Source organism: Triticum urartu, chromosome 7, assembly GCF_003073215.2.
Source record: "Triticum urartu cultivar G1812 chromosome 7, Tu2.1, whole genome shotgun sequence".
Classification (NCBI taxonomy): Eukaryota; Viridiplantae; Streptophyta; class Magnoliopsida; order Poales; family Poaceae; genus Triticum; species Triticum urartu.
The window spans coordinates 327,117,916-327,138,896 of record NC_053028.1 but is presented as its reverse complement, the minus strand read 5'-3'; positions in this window follow the sequence as shown (position 1 = coordinate 327,138,896).

Genomic DNA, 20,981 nt, shown 5'->3' with positions numbered 1-20,981 from the left:
TTTTTCACCGGAATAGGCCACTGTTGGGTCGTGCCATGTGTCGACCTATCATAGGCGCCTCTTGTCCAATGAGTGGGTGAGATCTGTCCCAACGGTGAGGCAACACGTGTTTCCTCCGGCCAATGATGATTTTACACGTGGAAAATCCCCATTGGTCCGGGCTGTTAACGGGTTATCGGATCCAAAATCGGACCCGATAGCTTAACGGCGTTCCGTTACGGTGGATGCCACGTGTCGGTCACCCTTGACAAAAGCACTTCTGTGACGCGCGATTTATCGTCATGGAAGTGGACACTTCCGTGATGATAATTTTGGTAATGTCATGGAACACTTCTATGACAGCACAGGTATGACTATCTTGATTCTATCATAAAATTTTCATGGATGTACATGCATGACAGAAAACGTGACCTACTGTGACAAACACGTATCATCACGGAAGTGTATTTTTTTGTAGTGTATGTTCATCAATGAACGAGGTGAATGGGAGTATGAATGTGACCCTGAAGATGGCAATGATGAAGTGGAAGAGGAGCAAGTTTGGGAAGTAGGAGGAACTATTTTATCTCATGAGGAACTTGCTGGAGAAGCTTTGGTTGTATGTCGTTCACTTAACGTCCAGGTTGTGGAGGAGGAAAAGGGGCAGCGGCATAATCTTTTCCACACCCGTTGCCTTATCAACTCCAAGATATGTCGAGTGATTGTTGATAGTGGAAGCTGAAACAATATTGCAAGTACGGAGATGGTTGATGTCGGTGTCAAAACCGGCGGATCTCGGGTAGAGGGTCCCGAACTGTGCGTCTAAGGCGGATGGTAGCAGGAGGCAGGGGACACGATGTTTTACCCAGGTTCGGGCCCTCTTGATGGAGGTAAAACCCTACGTCCTGCTTGATTTATTCTTGATGATATGGGTATTACAAGAGTTGATCTACCACGAGATCGAAGAGGCTAAACCGTAGAAGCTAGCCTATGGTATGATTGTATGTTGTCCTACGGACTAAAACTCTCCGGTTTATATAGACACCGGAAAGGGCTAGGGTTACACAAGGTCGGTTACAAATGAGGAGATATACATATCCGTATTGCCTAGCTTGCCTTCCACGCCAAGTAGAGTCCCATCCGAACACGAGACGAAGTCTTCAATCCGGTATCTTCATAGTCTAACAGTCCGGCCAGAGGATATAGTCCGGCTGTCCGGTGACCCCCTAATCCAGGACTCCCTCAGTCGAGAAGCTTCAATTGCAAACAAAACATCACCCACACCCACACCGCATGTAATGACTGAATGATTGCGGCGCAATTAAGGTGATTAGCAGCGTGCAAATACCAATTTCAGTAGGGACATATCAGGATGATGTTGAGTGTGATGTGGTTCGGATGCACGCTTGTCACTTGCTTCTTGGGCGACCGTGGTTGCATGACCGTGATGTGCAAATCAGCGGGTGTGCAAATCGCTTATGTTTTGTCCATAGAGGAGAAAAGTTCACTTGGCTGCCCATGACACCCGAGGAAGTCTATCTTGATGAGATGAAAAGAAAAGGAAGTAAAAAGGGAGAGAGTGATCATACAGAACGAGTGAGCCACCAACATAGTGAGGGAGTGTTTCCACAGCCAAAAGCTCCACAGCCAAATATGACCAAGCCCCGGGAAAAATATGATTAGTTATGACGGCTAGGAAAAGGGATATGCAAGAATTGAGAGAACCTAATACTCTATTCTTTGTACTCATGTACAAGGAAACTTTATTGGTTGCTAACGACTTACCCTCAACTCTTCCTAGTGTTGTCTTTGATCTTTTGCAGGAGTATGTGTTTCCCAAGGAGGTATGACCTGGTTTGCCACCAAAGCGGGGCATTGAGCACCAAATCGACTTGGTTCTGAGCGCCACACTACCAAACCGACCACCGTATTGAGCAAACCCAGAGGAGACGAAGGAAATTCAGAGGCAAGTAGAAGATCTTCTTAACAAAGGGTATGTAAGGGAAAGTCTTTCTCCTTGTGATGTTCCCATTCTTTTAGTTCCAAATAAAGACGATACCATGCGCATGTGCATTGATTGTAGATCCATTAACATCATAACATTGAGATATCGCCACCCTATTCCTAGGCTCGATGACATGCTTGATGAACTTTGTGGCTCCACCATATTTTCCAAAATTGATTTGTGAAGTGGTTACCACCAAATAAGAATGAAAGAGGGCGACGATTGGAAAACTTCATTTAAGGCAAAATTTGGCTTGTATGAATGGTTGGTTATGCCTTTTGGATTAACGAATGCACATGTGCTTAGATCCTTTATTGGCAAGTTTGTAGTGGTTTACTTTGATGACATATTGATTTATAGCAATACTTGGGAGGATCATGTTGGACATATAAAATGTGTGCTTGCTGTCCTGCGGGAGGAAAAGATGTATGCTAACGTGGAGAAGTGCACATTTTGCACAAACAAGGTTGTGTTTCTTGGCTTTGTTGGTTCAGCAAAAGGTGTGGAGGTCGATGAAGAGAAGATCAAGGCTATTTGTGAGTGGATGCCTCCAAAAATGTGAGCCAAGTACATAGCTTCCTCAGACTTGCAAGTTTCTACCGCCAGTTCATGAAGAATTTCAGCAGCTGCACCAATGAATGAGTTAACAAAGAAAGACATTCCATTCCACTAGGGTGATGCCCAAGATAAGTCCTTCCAAGAACTGAAGATGAGATTGACATCAACCCCATTGCTTTCACTTCCTGATTTTGGTAAGACATTTGAGATTGAATGTGATGCAAGTGGTGTTGGCATTGGTGGAGTTCTAATGCAAGAAGGTAAACCCATCGCCTATTTTAGTGAGAAGCTTAATGGTCCAACTCTTAATTATTTTGTCTATGATAAAGAATTGTATGCACTTGTTCGATCTCTAGAAACATGGCAGCATTACTTGTGGCTAAAAGAGTTTGTAATACATTCTGACCATGAATCTTTGAAACATCTAAAGGGCTAACTCAAATTGAACCGTAGACATGCAAAATGGAGTGAGTTCATAGAGTCTTTTCCTTATATTATCAAGTACAAGAAAGGGAAGGATAACACTGTTCCCGACGCATTGTCTAGGCATCACATTTTACTCTCCCAACTTGATGTTAAAATCCTTGGTTTAGAATGCATCAAAGAATTGTATGCTACAAGTCATACTTTGTTGAACCATTTTCAAAGTGTAACAAGGGAAAAGGATGGGAGAAGTTTCACTTGCATGATGGATTCCTATTTCGAGCTAACAAATTGTGCATCCCAGATTGTTCTGTTTGTTTGTTGCTCTTGCAGGAGGCTCATGCTGGTGGTCTCATGGGACATTTTGGAGCCAGGAAAACTGAAAGTGTACTCGCTGATCACTTCTTTTGGCCGCGAATGAGACATGACGTGGAACGCTATGTGTTGAGATGCGAGATTTGTCACAAAGCTAAGTCCTGGTTGAATCCTCATGGTTTATATACTCCTCTATCTATTTCGAATACTCCGTGGGAAGATATTTCTATGGATTTTGTTTTTGGTTTACCACAGACTAAGAGGGGGAGTGACTTGGTGTTTGTGGTAGTTGATCATTTTAGCAAAATGGCACATTTTATCCCATGTCATAAGAGCGATGATGCTTCACACATTGCCGATATGTTTTCAGGGAAGTTGTGCGGCTACATGGAGTACCACGCACGATAGTATCAGACTGTGACACCAAATTTCTGAGCTACTTTTGGAAGACCTTGTGGGGAAAACTCGGCACCAAGCTCCTATTTTCCACGACATGCCACCCACAAACTGATGGACACACTGAAGTTGTCAACCAGACATTTTCCATGATTATGTGAGAAGTCCTAAAGAAGAATTTGAAGATGTGGGAAGATTTCCTACCTCATGTGGAGTTCACGTATAACAGGGCGGTACATTCGACCACTAAATTTTGCCCATTTGAACTTGTTTATGGCTTCAAACCTATTGCTCCCATCGATCTTCTACCTTTGCCACTGTAGGAATGAACTATCCTTGATGCCAGTAAGCGTGCTGATTTCATCAAGAAACTTCATGCCCAGGAAAAGGTGAACATTGAGAAAATGACTGAACAATATGCGAAGCAGGTAAACAAGACAAGGAAGAAGCTGGTGTTCGAGCAAGGCGATTTTCTATGGGTACACCTTCGTAAGGACCGTTTTCCTGAGCAAAGAAAGTGCAAGTTGCAGCCACGCGGCGATGGACCATTCATGGTGCTCGAGCGAATCAACAACAATGCTTACAAGATCGATCTTCCAGAAGAATATGGTGTTAGCCCAACCTTCAATGTCTCTGATCTTTCCACATACTTTGGGCCTTTAGAGTCGAGGACGACTCCTTCTCAAGAGGGGGAGGATGATGAGGACATCCCAACCATGGGCCCCACACCACCAACCATCAATGGTCCAATCACAAGAAGTCGCGCAATGCAAATACATGATCAGGTGAACGCTAACTTAAGTCTATCATTTGACATTGAAAATATGGTTGTGCCTTCACCTCCTTTGTTGTTGGTTGAACTCAGGTGTGATGTCGAAGAAGGCCAAACACATTTCAGTTTGTGCAAAACAATGTTTTATGGCGAGGAAACAAAGTTAGGAATTCATGAAGAATGAGTTGTCTGTTGAAGAAACATTGTTCCAATTCTGACGAAACAATGTTTGTCATGAGTTTGGATATCCCAACTTGCAAAAGGTTTCCAGAACTCAAATTTTCAGCTGAAGGAAACATTGTTCGATCCTAGTGAACAATGTTTGGTCAAGAACTGCCAACCACCTCCAATGAGAGTTTTCCAGAAGTTACCCCATTAAGTCTTAAAGCCATTTAGTCAAGCAAAGCTGGTTCAATTTCACACCTAAGCTAGTTCCAGAAGCTAGTTCTCTTTCACACCTATCCAGGGGGGTTGTCCCGATTATAAATAGGCTAGCTCTTCCCTTCATTGGGGACTTTTGCCATTTTTATCAAAGACCAAAGACATAGACTCCTCCTGAGATTGGAGAGCTCTTGTTATCCTTATTCTCGTGATTCCTTGAGAAGTTGCTCCTAATCCGTGCTCCACGACTAGATCATGTTGTGTGGGTTAGAGTTCGTGGTTTCCCTTGCGGATTGCACCTATCCCGTGCTCCACGACTTGAGCGTGGTTGTGTGGGGTAGTATATCGGGTTGTGGATCGGCAAATGCTCGGATTGCAAGCTCCGGTGAGCATCCTCCTCGTCGGGTCATAATCTCTTATTTTCCATTTTCAGCTGCTTGCAGCTAGTTACACACATCCATTTATCAATCCTGTGCCGTGAAGATTGGACCTCCCCTTGAACTCCCTCTTCTTCGAAGACAGGGTCACATCATAGAGTGCATTGAATACTATGAGAAGTTTCATACTTGATGATTGTTTTGAGATATGAAGATGGTGATATTAGAGTCATGCTAGTTGAGTATTTGTGAATTTGAGAAATACTTGTGTTGAGGTTTGCAATTCCCGTAGCATGCACGTATGGTAACCATTGTGTGACAAATTTGAAGCATGAGGTGTTTCTTTGATTGTCCTCCTTATGAGTGGCGGTTGGGGACGAGCGATGGTCTTTTCCTACCAATCTATCCCCTAGGAGCATGCGTGCAGTGCTTGGTTTTGATGACTTGTAGATTTTTGCAATAAGTATGTGAGTTCTTTATGATGAATGTTGAGTCCATGGATTATACGCACTCTCACCCTTCCATCATTACTAGCCTCTTCGGTACCGTGCATTGCCCTTTCTCACCTCGAGAGTTGGTGCAAACTTTGCCGGTGCATCCAAACCCCGTGATATGATACGCTCTATCACACATAAGCCTCCGTATATCTTCCTCAAAACAGCCACCATACCTACCTATTATGGCATTTCCATAGCCCTTCCGAGATATATTGCCATGCAACTTTCCACCGTTCCATTTATTATGACACGCTTCATCATTGTCATATTGCCTTGCATGATCATGTAGTTGACATCGTATTTGTGGCAAAGCCACCGCTCATAATTTTTTATACATGTCACTCTTGAATCATTGCACATCCCGGTACACCGCCAGAGGCATTCATATAGAGTCATATTTTGTTCTAGTATCGAGTTGTAATTTTTGAGTTGTAAATAAATAGAAGTGTGATGATCATCATTATTAGAGCATTGTCCCGTGTGAGGAAATAAAAAATAAAAAAGAAATAAAAAAGAGAGAGAAAGGCCGAATATAAAAAAGAGAAGGCCCAAAAAAATGAGAAAAAGAGAGAAGGGACAATGTTACTATCCTTTTTCCACACTTGTGCTTCAAAGTAGCACCATGATCTTCATGATAGAGAGTCTCTTATTTTGTCACTTTCATATACTAGTGGGAATTTTCATTATAGAACTTAGCTTGTATATTCCAACAGTGGCTTCCTCAAAATGCGCTAGGTCTTCGTGAGCAAGCAAGTTGGATGCGCACCCACTTAGTTTCTTTCATTGAGCTTTCATACATGTATAGCTCTAGTGCATCCGTTGCATGGCAATCCCTACTCCTCGCATTAGAATCAATTGATGGGCATCTCCATAGCCTGTTTATTAGCCGCGTCGATGGACTTTCTTATTTTTTTGTCTTCTCCACACACCCTCCATCATCATATTCTATTCTGTCGGTGTCCTGGGAACGGGGGTCCCCAGACTTGCCTGCCTGCGGCCCATGGCGTGGCTCCACCAGTAGCCCTGTATAGCCCATCTTCACCAGCAAGCACTCAAGACACTCGCGAGGGGCCAAGCCTTGCGAGGCGGACGACGTAATACCTCCTCGGGGATGGCCTCACCAGGCTGGCTCGCGAGGGGCGGAGAGACCAAGGCAAGGGGCGCCTTGCGAGGTCCCCATGACGTAAGCCATGATGACCAAGGCCAGGCAGGCACTAGGTGGGCGCCAGCGCGCGTAGTGTCCTCGTTTCCTCTTTGGTGCTAAATAGACAAGCGTAGGCGAAGAGTCCCGAGGCATCAAGCCAAAGTTTCCATATCGGTGCAACAAGACCAAGACCAGCAGGACGACATGACGGAGGTCACTGTGGAGCCCGTGACGGCGTCACCACCAGGGCCTTTGGCAGGTGAAGACCATCTTTTGTCAGGATAGCTTGTACTAGTTTTCCCCCTTCAAACTGGTTGTTGTGGGATCCCTTCCTGCCTAATATTTGGGGAGAGGACCCGGGGCTCTATAAATAGGACTAGCCACCACCTTAGAAAGGGGGCTCCTCGACCACATGAACTCACCAAACATAAGAGCACCTCTCCTCAGGAGGCTGTTCTTCCCTTGTAACTGTTCATCCTCAGCCCTAGAGGCAATCCACCACACCACACTGGAGTAGGGTATTACACCGCATTGGTGGCCTGAAAAAGTATAAATCTCGTGTCCCTTGTTCTGCGGGTTCGATGCGCTAAGACTTGAGATTGCGGTGAGGGCGAGAGCTGGAGGGGGAGAGATCTTCATGTGCACCCCGGTGTTCGAACCTCAAGGGTTTGCCGGAACCTGAAATCCGACATTTGGCGTGCCGGGTAGGGGTGCGCCGAAGCTCCCCCTCTCCGCTTGCTTCGTCCAGCTTCATGGCGGACGCTACCCCTCCGGTTAGGCCGGCGTGCGCCTGCGGATACGCCGCGGGCGTCTGGGCCTTCACCCACACCTTGCGGCAGGTGCGGTGGCCACGCAAGTTCAAGCCAGAGATGCCACCCTGCTACGATGGCGCGGCAGATCCGATGGCCTTCTTGTAGGCGTATGAGAAGGTTGTCCTCGAAGCCAGAGGCGATGACCAGGTCAAGGCTAACTGGTTCTTCCTGGCCTTGGCCGGCGTGCCACGTGCCTGGCTACTCAGCCCGCCGGGATCTTTGGTGACCTCCTGGGAGGAACTGCGTGGTCTCTTCATCACGCGCTTCGCGGCACCGGCGCCCCTCGCCATTGCGGCCCTCCTCGGCGGCTCACAAGCACCACCCTTGGACCGTCACACCAAGACGTTCTTTCGCCAGATTGGCACTGGCTCCACGCGCCAAGGAGCTCCCCCGGGTTGGGCGGCGCCCAAGGCCGACCTAACCTTTGACGCGGGGGATCACCCCTCCACCAACGTTGGCTCGGGCGTGCTCCCAATGTTGTGCACGCCCACCATCTGCTGCGTAGCTGTCACCAAGACCCTCATCGACGGCGGTGCCGGTCTCAATATGCTCTCCGTGGAGGCTTTCGGCCTTCTCCATGTACCTCTCCAACAGCTCCGACCCAGCAAGCCCTTCTCCAGGGTTGGCGGAGGCTCCACTAGCCCCTTGGGGCAGATCCGCCTCCCGGTGACCTTCGGCACCCATGAAAACTACTGCACCGAGCTGATCGACTTCGAGATCGCCCGCATCGGCCTCCCGTACAACGCCATCCTTGGATACCAGGCTCTGGCCCAGTTCATGGTTGCGACCCATCCAGCATACAACCTCATGAAGATGCCCGGGAGCAAAGACATCCTCACCGTAGTTGGGGATACCAAGGAGGCCCTAGCGGCGCTCAAGTGCGCCCTCAAAATCGCCGCGGAGGCACGACCGGCCAACGAGGCCACCCCAGGGGCTAAGGAGGCCGCACCAACAAAGAAGAAGCAGTTGTTCACTCAAGATCGGGCCGAAACCAAGCAGGTGTCGGTCGAGCAAGATGGGTCCTCAGGAGCCACCTTCACCATAGGCGCCTACCTTGACCCAAATCAAGAGGAGGCACTGGTGAAGTTCTTGCACACAAACAAGGATGTGTTTGCCTGGGAACCCAAGCAGCTAGTGGGGGTCCCAAGAGGGGTGATCGAGCATCACTTAAGGGTGTGCCCCAATGTGCGCCCCGTGAAGAAGGCACGGCGACAATCCACGGAGAAGCAATCCTTCATCGTCCAGGAAACCCGCAAGCTGGAGGCGGCGGGTGTCATTCGCGAGGTTCGGTACCCCGAGTGGCTAGCAAACCCTGTCATCGTACCGAAGAAAGGCGGGAAGGAGCGCATGTGTGTTGACTTCACCAACCTCAACAAGGCTTGTCCCCAAGACCCGTTCCCGCTCCCGCGCATCGATCAGATTGTCGACTCCACCACCGAATGCGACTTGATGTGCTTCCTGGACGCATACTCAGGTTATCACCAGATCAAGATGGCAATGGAGGATGTGGAGTAGACGGCCTTCCTCACCTGTGTGGGGTCAACTACTACACTTGTATGCCGTTCGGGCTGCGCAACGCAGGCGCGACCTTCCAACGGCTGATGCACATCACCCTGGGTCAGCAGCTCGGGAGGAACGCTGAAGCCTATGTGGACGACATTGTGGTAAAATCTCGGGAGGCAAGAACTTTGATTCAGGACCTGGAGGAGACCTTCGCAAGTCTGTGCCAGGTGGACTTGCGGCTCAACCCGGAGAAGTGCATATTTGGTGTCCCTTCCGGCAAGGTGCTAGGCTTCCTCATGTCCCACAGGGGGATCGAGGCCAACCCAGAGAAGGTCAAGGTGATAGAAGACATGAGCCCACCGCAAACTCTTAAGGAGACGCAGAAGCTTACAGGATGCGTGACCTCGCTGGGGCGCTTCATCTCCAAGCTGGGAGAGCGCGCCCTGCCTTTCTTCAAGCTGATAAAGAAGAAGGGCCCGTTCGAGTGGACCCCAGAAGCCGACCAAGCATTTCAAGACCTCAAGAGATACCTGACCAACCCTCCGATGATGGTGGCGCCTCGCCCACTCGAGCCCCTAGTGCCTTACCTTCCCGCCACTCCCTACTCCGCCAGCGCAGCTCTGGTGGTGGTCCGGGAGGAGCGCCAGGCCAGGGGGCTGCCGCGCCATGTTGTGCCACCAGCCAAGGCGATGCTGGACCCGGAGGGCACTACAAGGGCTGAAGAAATGCCAATGGGTGACTAGGCCCAGCAGGACGACGTTCGCGGGCAGGCAGAGGCCACAACAGGTACTCAGGCTCTTGAGGTCCCGTCGTCTCAGGAGACTCCCCAACTGCCGGCAGGCACAAGCTCCGTCAACGTTCTTGCCCGCGTCGAGCACCCGGTGTATTTCATCAACACGATACTGCGGGATGCAAGGGCATGGTACCCCATGCCTCAGAAGCTCTTGCTCATGCTTCTGGTGGCCTCACGCAAGCTGCGACGCTACTTCCAAGAACACCCAATCAAGGTCGTCTCATCCTACCCACTAGAGAGGGTACTCAGGAGCCCCAACACTGCTGGAAGAGTCGCTGAATGGAACATCGAGCTCCAAGCATTCCAGTTAGAGTTCAGCACAACTAGGGTCATCAAGGGGGCCGCGCTCGCCGACTTTGTGGCAGAATGGACCGACGCCCTGGGGTTTGAAGCAGGCGAGGACCGGTCTCTCTCGCCAGGAAGTGAAGCACGAGATGGCTGGGTCATGTATTTCGATGGCGCGTTCGCACACCAAGGCATGGGGGCTAGAGCAGTGCTCATCTCCCCTACTCAGGACAAGCTCTACTACGCCGTGCAGCTCCGCTTCCAACAGGGCGAGAAGGTCTCCAACAACATCGCGGAGTACGAAGGCCTCATCGCCGGCCTCAGGGCCACGGTGGCCCTAGGTGTTAAGAGCCTCACCATCAAGGGTGACTCGTAGCTCCTCGTCAACTTCTCCAACAAGGTATACGAGCCGAAGGACGAGCACATGAAGGCGTACCTCGCGGAGGTACGCAAAATGGAAAAGCATTTCCTGGGTCTAGAGCTGCAGCACGTACCCCGTGGCACCAACAAGGAGGCCGACGACATCACCAAGAGGGCGTCCAAGCGACAACCCCAGGAGCCTGGCTTCTTTGAGGAGCGTCTCTTCAAGCCGTCGGCAGCACCTCCGCTCCCGAGGCCGGCGCCACCTTAGGAGGAACTCCCCCAACCACCTGCCTCGGGAGCCCCGTCCTGTGGCCCGACCTCGGGAGCGCGCCTACTCCTGGCGCTCGATCCTTAGGAGGGATGCTGGACCAAGGAGCTCAAGGAATACCTAACGCAACGGCCGCTGCCGGAGAGGGAGGAGGACGCGGAGCGCGTGGCCCGGCAGGCTACGACATACTGCATCCAGGACGGTGAGTTATACAGGAAGCGGCCAAATGATGTTACCTTACGATGCATCTCGAGGGAACAGGGGAATGAGTTGTTGGCCGACATATACGGTGGAGACTGTGGGCACCACTCATCATCACGGACCCTCGTCGGCAAGGTGTTCCGCAGTGGGTTCTACTGGCCTACGGCTCTCAACGATGCAACCGAGCTGGTGAAGTCCCGCGAGGCCTGCCAATTCCACGCCAAGGAGATCCATCGGCCAGCTCAGGGCCTCCAGACCATCCAGATCTCGTGGTCGTTCGTAGTCTGGGGGCTAGATATCTTAGGCCCATTCCCTCGAGCGCCTGGGGGCTACCGCTACCTCTCCGTCGCCATCGACAAGTTCACCAAATGGGCGGAGGTAGAAGTCGTCCGCACCATCCCGGCCGGATCTGCGGTCAAGTTCACCAAGGGTGTCGTAAGCCGGTTTGGGATCCCTAATCGCATCATTACTGATAACGGCTCGTAGTTCACTAGCAATCTTTTCAAGGCATATTGTGCTAAACTTGGAACGTAAATCTGCTACGCTTTGGTGGCACACCGCAGGAGCAACTGTCAAGCCGAACGTGCCAACGCGGAGGTCCTCAGGGGCCTCAAGACCAGGACCTTCAAGAAGAAGCTTGAGGCCTGCGGCAAGGGCTGACATGACGAGCTCCAGTCTGTGTTGTGGTCCATCCGCACCACCGCGACCAAGCCAACAAGCAAGACCCCATTCTTCCCCGTCTACGGAGCAGAAGCAGTTCTCCCTCATGAGGTCAAGCATCGCTCCACGCTGGTCCTGGCGTTCGATGACACGCAGCACTACGCCATGCGGGGGATGGACCTTGTCCTGGGGGAGGAACGCGGCCGTGAAGCCTCGCTCCGAGCGGCAAGGTACCAACAGGTGCTGCGACGGTACCACTGTCGCAGCGTCTGCTCCAGGACGCTCGAGGTGGGCAATCTCGTCCTGAGGCGAGTGCTCTCTAGGGAAGGGCCGCACAAGCTCTCGCCCATGTGGGAGGGCCCGTTTAGGATCGCCCGTGTCTCCAGGCCTGGCCCCGCACGCCTAGGGACACAGGACTGGATCCCCATCCAGAACGCCTGGAATATCCAGCACCTCCGGAGGTTCTACCCATGAAGCAAGGCCCAGCGCCTGTGAAGCAAGGCCCCATGCCTGTGAAGATCTCCGCTTGTGACACTCTCACGTAATAATGAGAGGGGATGTACACGCCCTGGAGTCTCAGGAGTGCCGCCCTTGGGCCTCTTGGGCTCCCTCCCACGTCTTAGTGGCAGCACTTAGCTCCGCGCTGGTGAGAAGACTAGACTAGGTGCCGGACGCGGCTTTTCATTTGCTTTCCGTAGTTGGCTTGGCCCCTTTTCTTAATGGAAGTTTGCATTCTAGCTTTTCTTGTCCTCTTGGTTCGATCGCCTTTTCCTCTATTCTTCCTTGGATTTTTGTTTTGGTCCGTGCTCACCCTCGCATGCCTCGTGAGGGGGCTGGACAGGTGCCCTCATGAGCGTTTTTCCTGTTCTTCGCGAGGCACCCTCGCCCAAGCCCGCAAGCTGGCACACATCTCTCAACTCGTGCCCCTCGGGTACCATGATACGAAGCGCTGGGTCATGGCCGGCGGCGCCTGCAACCAGGATTCGGAAGAATAAGAGTTTCCTAATGATTTTTTGCAGTTCCCAGATGCCTTCCGAGCAAAGGAGGCCTTGCCAGGCATAGGGGAATGTGCGCCTCATGAGGCGGAAACTACTTCAGGCACATCAAGCTAAGTTATCTATACACGCCCACATAAAATGTTGGTACCACAACACGACACAGGGACGATAAACGTAACATAGGAACTCGGATATCATGGTTCATTACACAACCCTACAGGGCCCATACTTGTTTCTTCTTAAATGCAGGAATGAAAGAACAAAACAAAAGTGGCGCGTGCCCCCATAGCAGTTCGCGAGGACGGACCCATGGTGCTCCCCCGAGCTCAGCCAGACCCCTCTTCGTGCTTCAATGGAGGGCGGCGATGACATGACCCGCTGCCACCCTCGAAACGTGTGTGGCGGCGTGGCGGCTGGTCATAACCGCTGCTGCTGGAGCTGTCGCTGGAGGAGGAGCCGCCGTAGCTGGACGAGTTGCGGCCAGTGCCGAGGACGAAGCCACCTTCCTCCTTGTCACGACCATCACCAAGGCCGAGCACCTCGTCGCCGTCATTGTCCTTGGGGCAACACCCGACGTGGCGACCATCTTCCCCAAATACACTCACGAAGACGGTCGCGTCGCTGTCATACTTGAAGTGGAGGGCACACCGCCTGCCCAGTCCGCGTGCGCGGGCGAACGTCTACCAGCCGCGGGCCAGGGCCGCATTGCGCACGGCGGAGACTTCCACCATGACCCACGAAGCCCTACTGCAGCAACCGTCCGCCTGTAGCCAGAGACCGCCTGGACCTGCGGACGGCAGTTCACCGACAAAGAACCGTGGGAGCTGAAGCCAGGTGCCAGTCGGGTTCTCCGACCACACGATGAACTCCGGCATCACCTCCACCGAATGGAAGCGCGGCCGAGGAGGCCGCGCAACCACGGCACGCCTCACTTCATCAACAGGACTGCCACGACCAGGGCGACTCCCGCCACTGCCGCGAGGGGCTACAGCGGGGGTCCCGGCGTGCTTGCGCGGGAGACCACGCCCCCTCTTGGGTGGTGGCGAGCCGGGCCCCACCTGGCGGGCCTTCCCCTTCTCCGTGGCCGAGAACCTCCTCACCGGTGCCATGAGTGTCGCTGCTAGCAAGGAAGCGAGGAAGAAGAAGCAGAAGGAGCGAAGGAAGTGATGGGTGATGGGGGCTCCGCTCCCCCTTCCCATTTATAGCCAAGAGGAGGCCAACCGCCGGCATCCATGATCTAAGGTAATGATGACATTTTTTCTGCATGCAGGAGGGACCTGTGCACTTGGGCACTTGCCGAGGTGGTGTGGGGAAGCGGAGACGCCCACGTCCAATCAATCACCATGCGTCAACCGAGGCCACAGGCTGTTAGGTCCCGCGGCACTCCGCACTTGCCCCTTGGCTTCGCCTCGAAAACAAGCCCGAGCGCGCCTTGAGCCAAGGGGCTACTGTCGACGTCCTGGGAACCGGGGTCCCCAGACTTGCCTGCCTGCGGCCCACGGCGTGGCTCCACCAACGGACCTGTACGGTTCATCTTCACCAGCAAGCACTCAAGACCCTCGTGAGGGGCCAAGCATCACGAGGTGGACGACGTAAGACCTCCTCGGGGACGGCCTCACCAAGATGGCTCACGAGGGGCGGAAAGACCAAGGCAAGGGGCGCCTCGCGAGGTCCCTGTGACGTAAGCCATGACGACCAAGGCCAGGCGGGCGCTAGCGCACGAAGTGTCCTTGTTTCCTCTTTGGTGCTAAAGAGACAAGCGCAGGCGTAGATTCACGAGGCATCAAGCAAAGGTTTCCATATCGGTGCAACAAGACCAAGACCAGCAGGACGGCGGGAGGGAGGTCACCGTGGAGCCCAGGACAGCGTCACCACCTGAGCCTATGGCAGGCGAAGACCATCTTTTGTCAGTATAGCTTGTACTAGCTGCCCCCTTCAAACTGGCCGTTGTGGGATCCCTTCCCGCCTAATATTTGGGGAGAGGACCCGGGCCTCTATAAATAGGACTAGCCACCACCTTAGAAAGGGGGATCCTCGACCACATCAACTCGCCAAGCACAAGAGCACCTCTCCTCAGGTGGCTCTTCTTCCCTTGTAACTGTTCATCCTCAGCCCTGGAGGCAATCCACCACACCCCACTAGAGTAGGGTATTACACCGCATTGGTGGCCCGAACCAGTATAAATCTCGCGTCCCTTGTTCTGCGGGTTCGATGCGAGAGCTAGAGGGGGAGAGATTTTTGTGCGCACCCCAGTGTTCGAACCTCAAGGGTTTGCCAGAACCCGAAATCCGACATGTTCCACCTATAGTTCTATGTCCATGGCTTGCGCTCATGTATTGTGTGAAAGTTGGAAAAGTTTGAGAATACTAAATTATGAAACAATTTCTTGGCTTGTCATCGGGGTTGTGCATGATGGGAGCATTTTTTGTGATGAAAATGAAGCATGGCCGAACTATATGATTTTGTAGGGATGAGCTTTCAAAGGGTATGTTATTTTCAGAAGACATAATTGCTTGGTTAGTATGCTTGAAGTATTATAATTTTTATGTCAATATTAAAATTTTGTCTTGAATCTTTCGGATCTGAATATTCATGCCACAAAAAAGAATATTACATTGAAAATTATGTTAGGAACCATTCCACATCAAAAATTCTATTTTTTTCATTTACCTACTCGAGGACAAGCTGGAATTAAGCTCGGGGATGCTGATACGTCTCCAACGTATCTATAATGATTGTTCCATGCTATTATATTATCTTTTTTGGATGTTTGATGGGCATTAATATGCTCTTTTATATTATTTTTGGGACTAACCTATTAACCGGAGGCCCAGTGCCAGTTTCTGTTTTTTGCCTATTTCAGTGTTTCTTAGAAAAGGAATATCAAACGGAATCCAAACAAAACGAAACCTTCGCAAGGATCTTTCTTGGAACAAACGCAATCCAGGAGTCTTGGAGTGGAAGTTAGAGATGCCACGAGGTAGGAGGGCGCGCCCAGGGGGGTAGGCGCGCCCCCACCTCGTGGGCCCCTCGTAGCTCCACCGACGTACTTCTTTCGCCTATATATACTCTTATACCCTAAAAACATCTAGGAGAGCCACGAAACCACTTTTCCACTACCGCAACCTTCTGTACCCATGAGATCCCATCTGGGGCCTTTTCTGGCAATCTGCCGAAGGGGGAATCAATCACGGAAGGCTTCTACATCAACACCATAACCTCTCCGATGATGTGTGAGTAGTTTACCGCAGACCTTCGGGCCCATAGTTATTAGCTAGATTGCTTATTCTCTCTATTTGGTTCTCAATACAAAGTTCTCCTCAATGTTCTTGTAGATCTATTCGATGTAATATTCTTTTGCGGTGTGTTTGCCGAGATCTGATGAATTGTGGATTTATGATCAAGTTTATCTATGAACAATATTTGGTTCTTCTCTGAATTCTTATATGCATGATTTGATATCTTTGCAAGTCTCTTCGAATTATCGGTTTAGTTTGCCCAACTAGATTGATCGTTCTTGCAAAGGGAGAAGTGCTTAGCTTTGGGTTCAATCTTGCGGTGTCCTTTCCCAGTGATAGTAGGGGCAGCAAGGCACGTATTGTATTGTTGCCATCGAGGATAAAAAGATGGGGTTTATATCATATTGCTTGAGTTTATGCCTCTACATCATGTCATCTTGCCTAAAGCATTACTCCGTTCTTATGAACTTAATGCTCTAGATGCATGCTGGATAGCGGTCGATTTGTGGAGTAATAGTAGTAGATGCAGAATCATTTCGGTCTATTTAACACGTACGTGATGCCTATATTTCATAATCATTTCCTAGGTATTCTCATAACTATGCGCTTTTCTATCAATTGCTCGGCAGTAATTTGTTCACCCACCATAATACTTGCTATAATGAGAGAAGCCACTAGTGAAACCTATGGCCCCCGGGTCTGTTTCTTATTATATTGCATCTCTTTTTATGATCGCATCTCATTTACTAGTTTTCAATCTATACAAAAAAATACCAAAAATATTTATCTTATTATCTTTATCAGATCTCACTTTGCAAGTGGCCGTGAAGGGAGTGACAACCCCTTTATCGCGTTGGTTGCAAGGTTCTTGATTGTTTGTGCAGGTACTAGGCGACTCACGTGTAATCTCCTACTAGGTTGATACCTTGGTTCTCAAAACTGAGGGAAATACTTACGCTACTTTGCTGCATCACCCTTTCCTCTTCAAGGGAAAACCAACGCATGCTTAAGAGGTAGCACTATACACGCCCCGGAGTCTCTAGTGTGCCGCCTCTCGGCCTCGGGGGCTCCCACCCATGTCCAAGTGGAAGCACCATGCTCCGTGCTGGCTGTCGACACTTTCCCCCAATGACTATGCTCACATCTAGTGAAAGCACTTAGCTCCACACTGGTGAGAAGACAAGAAGACTAGCTAGGTGTCGGACGCGGCTGTTTCCCTTTGCCCCCTTTATCTGTAACTTATTCGGCTTCTTCCTTTCGGACTGAGAGTTGAAGTTCTTCTATGTTATTTAAAATTGGGGGGAGTTTTTCTCTGGTTTTCTGCCGGTTTTATTGCGTTCTGGTCGCGTGCTTTGTTTTTAAGGCTCGCGCCCCCGACCCCCCCTCTTACGAGAGCCCCGCAGCTCGGGCCTGGTTGGCAAACCATGTTGGGCGTGTCTAGGCAACCTGGATAGGACTCCTCGGGGCAAGAGTGCACACATCACATGATTGCCGCATGCGCATCCTACCACGGTCCACTGGACGCTCCTGGCATGGCCCTCTCGGATGGAACCGTTGGCTCCTCAGGAGGCCCAGAGCCTCGTGAGCTTTTGAGGGCTTGCCTCAAGAGGAAGGCGCATCAGCAACCCCAGAACCTGTTCAAGGCCTGCTAGTATCAAGATAAGTCTCAGTAACAATCCTGCTCAGGGGTTCGCCAGCTCGCCAAAGAACATTTCAGGTCTGGCTTAAAAGACAAAACATAAATTTACATATACGAGGGACTCCCCCTCCAAAATCTCTCGCGCCCTATGAGGCCGTATCCAAGTCTTTGCATGCATGTCGAGAAAACGACACCTATGGGATCCCAGGGAATCCCTTCTTCGGTTGGCGGGGCGTGGGGCTGCGCAAAGAGCAGGTCTACTGATCAACGCGAGGGGATTTTTACCCAGGTTAGGGCCGCAAACAATGAGTAAAACCCTAGTCCTGCTTGTCTGTGTTTATTTGGTATTCTTCCGTTCTTGGACTAGCTACTATGCGTGCCCATTCCAAAAAGTCTGAATCCTTCCACAGTACGCCTCGGGCCTCCTTTTATATGCCAAAGGGGTCGCCACAGTGGCACACAAGAGGTGGAAAGTATCTACAGTTGTAACACCCACGATGCGGCTATATCTCCCACATGTTGGAGCACGACTTAGGGCATAACCGCATTGTAGGCAATGTCGCAAGAGGGGTACATAGTTGCCTTACAATCGCCACTTCACAAAATACATGAATATAGCATTACATCATCTAGATACAATCAAGGTCCGACTACGGAACCAAAATAAAAGAGGACTACCCCTAATGCTACAGATCCCCGATCGCCCCGACTGGGCTCCACTACTGATCAACTGGAAATGAAACAATACCACGAACAAGATCTTCATTGAGCTCCTCCTTGAGCTCGGTTGCGTCACCTGTACGGTATCACCGGCACCTGCAACTGGTTTTGTAAGTAAACTGTGAGTCACGGGGACTCAGCAATCTCACACCCTCGCGATCAAGACTATTTAAGCTTATGGCTTGGAAAATGTATGTGAGGTGGAGCTGCAGCAAGCACTAGCATATATGGTGGCTAACTTACGCAAATGAGAGCGAGAAGAGAAGGCAAAGCACGGTCATGAACTAGAAGTGATCAAGAAGTGATCATGAAACTACTTACATTCAAGCATAACTCCAACACCATGTTCACTTCCCGGACCCCGCTGAGAAGAGACCATCACGGCTACACACGCGGTTGATGCATTTTAATTAAGATAAGTTTCAGGTTTTCTACAACCAGACATTAACAAATTCCCATCTGCCCATAACCGCGGGCACGGCTTTTGAAAGTTCAAAACCCAGCAGGGGTGTCCCAACTTAGCCCATCACAAGCTCTCACGGTCAATGAAGGATATTCCTTCTCCCAGGAAGACCCGATCAGGCTCGGAATCCCGGTTACAAGACATTTCAACAATGGTAAAACAAGACCAGCATGACCACCCACTTGACGACAAATCCCAATAGGAGTTGCACGTATGCCGTTCTCAGGGCACACCGGATAAGCTAAGCATACATGAGCCAACATAACCCAAGTTGCCAAGGGACGGCCCTGCACGGTGCTCTAGTTTGGACCAACAATCAGAGGAGCACTGGCCCGGGGGTTTAAAATAAAGATGACCCTTGAGTCTGCAGAACCCAAGGGAAAAAGGCTTAGGTGGCAAATGGTAAAACCAAGGTCGGGCCTTGCTGGAGGAGTTTTATTCAAAGCAAACTGTCAAGGGGTTCCCATTATAACCCAACCATGTAAGGAACGCAAAATCAAGGAACATAACACTGGTATGACGGAAACTAGGGCGGCAAGAGTGGAACAAAACACCAGGCATAAGGCCTAGCCTTCCACCCTTTACCAAGTATATAGATGCATTAATTAAATAAGAGATATTGTGATATCCCAACAAATATCCATGTTCCAACAAGGAACAAACTCCATCTTCACCTGCAACTAGCAACGCTATAAGAGGGGCTGAGCAAAGCGGTAACATAGCCAAACAACGGTTTGCTAGGACAAGGTGGGTTAGAGGTTTGACATGGCAATGTGGGGGGCATGATATAGCAAGTGGTAGGTATCGCAGCATAGGTATAGCAATAGAGCGAGCAAACTAGCAAGCAAAGATAGAAGTGATTTCGAGGGTATGGTCATCTTGCCTGAGATCCTGCAAGGAAGAAGAACGAATCAATGAAGAAGGCAAACGGATGTAGTCGAACGAATCCTCACAACGCGACGTTATCGGAACTAACCCGAAGAAGCTACACCGGAAAGAAGCAAACAACATAGTAAACAACCATCACATAAACATGGCATGATGCGCAAACAAGTATGATGCATGTCCGGTTTAAATATGCATGGCATGGCAAAGTGCACAAACAATCCTACAAATTAAGTGGAGCTCAATATGCAACTCCGTTGCATATTGACGAAACACCACATGATTTATTTAGTTCGATCTCGTTTATGTACTCAACAATATTAAATGTTGTTAGCATGGCAAGAGGTGAAGCATAATGAAACTATCTATCTAGGAAAGTTTAAATGAGGCCGGAACAACAAAACAACAAGTCCGGAAACACCTCATGTGCATATTTTAGGTTTGGTACTGATCTGCCCTAAACACAATTTTAGAGTTGTTAAACATTCTAGATGAGTGCATCATGTTAAACTAGGCATTTTTCTACCCCATTAACATATAAAGTTTATTAGATTTGGAGTTACGGTTATTAAGTTATGAAATAAAGCATTTTAGCATGGCATAGGAGCAAATTTAACCAATCATCATTTTAAACATTTTAAACATGCATGAAAATTGGATATTATAAATCTAGATGAAAATCTAAGCATTTTTCATATATAAGGTTTTTACATATGATGCATAGATTGTGAATTACAATATGCATGAAGTTTAGGGACCCTTCTACAAAACTGCAAAACCCTGGATAAATGATAAAATCGCGCAAAGGAAAAAAACACCTACGGGACGATTCTAAGGCACTCTGGGCTGGAGGAGCTGCTCACCATGGGCCTTGGCCCGTTCGGTGGAGGAGGGAGGCCTGGCGCTGGCTTTGCGGCCCAGGAGGTTGGCCACGCTGGCGCTTGAACCGGGTTAATGGGGGCGAGCGGGCGAAGCAGAGAAGCTCGATAGGGGCACAACGGGCATGGTGGCACGGTGTGAAGCAAAATGGCAGCGAGCAGGCGATGAAAGCCGCGGGACCCCAGCGCGGCAGGGCTTGAGGCGCAGTGGTGGCGGGCTCGAGCAAAGCGACGGGGACGGGGCACCGGAGAAGGAACGACGACAGCTTGGCGCGGCTCGATGCAGGAGCAAGGCAGCGGCGAAGGACTCGGGGTCCAGGCGCAATGGCATCAGCGGGAGCTCCTTGTCAGAGAGGTGGCCGGCGGGCGAGGGGTACTAGTCCGGTTACTTGCCGGACGGCGACGGTGCAAGGAAACTCTGTACGGT